We start from the raw sequence: 965 nt of genomic DNA, 5'->3' as shown, positions 1-965 counted from the left end.
CCACCCAAGAAGCTAAATCCCACACTGCTGCTATGTCTGACCAAGAAATGACCTGCAGATTGTGAATGGGGAGCCACAAGAATGGTGGTGAGGCTTTAATTGACATGGCCATGCCAGTGGGTGATCTCCATTCAGACTCCACAAGGGGCTGGCTGGCCTCTGGGGTTAGAAAGAGCTATACATCCTTTGTTGGCGGTATAGGGCGAGCTTCCTTCGGGAATGAGCTAGGCAAACGCTTACTCCCTGGGCAGATTTGTTGTGCTCTAATCCTCCCATCAAAGGACAGAGAGGAGCTGGTGCCACAGACCAATTAGCACAGGGATTTTCAACCTTTTTAAATAAGTGTACCCCTTCTGACTCAATTTCAGCTCCTGTACCCTCTTATATTTTTGTTCATGTTTTTAAGGGGGGAAGGCAGATTGAGGCCCCTGCAGTGAGGGAGGGAGTGGGGCTGGGGCAGGTGCTGCACAGCTGGGGCAGGGAGCTGGATGGAGCCACGAGCAGCTGGTCTGGGGGGTAGGGGGGCAGCTCCCACTGCTGTGCAGGGCATGGGGAGGCATGTGCCCCATGGTCTGTGGGTGGGCTGGGTTGCTCCAGGAGTGGGGCTGCAGCAAGGGCCAGGGCAGGGTCTGCCCAGTCAGGGCAGGATGTGGGACTGAGCCATCTGTGGGGAGTGGCTCCCGCTGCTACATGCATCCCTGGGAGGGCATGGGAGGGGGGGGTGACCCTGGATCTGTGCATGGGGCAGGGTGGGCTGTGCCCAGAGTGGCACTGGGCTCTTCCTGACAGGGTCTGGTCTGGACTGTGCTCAGGGCGGGCAGTGGTGGCACTAGGATGGGGGTTGAGGGGGCTATGACAAATTCTGGAGTGGCTGCACCCCCTTCATAGTCTGCATGTGGGGCCATGGGAGGGGTGGGAGGTGGATCCTGCTGCTGTGTGCAGCCAGAGAGGGCATGGGGGGGGGG

This window comes from Gavialis gangeticus, unplaced genomic scaffold (genome assembly GCF_001723915.1).
Source record: "Gavialis gangeticus isolate Ggan-Ray unplaced genomic scaffold, GavGan_comp1, whole genome shotgun sequence".
Classification (NCBI taxonomy): domain Eukaryota; kingdom Metazoa; phylum Chordata; order Crocodylia; family Gavialidae; genus Gavialis; species Gavialis gangeticus.
This window is presented reverse-complemented; position numbering follows the sequence as displayed.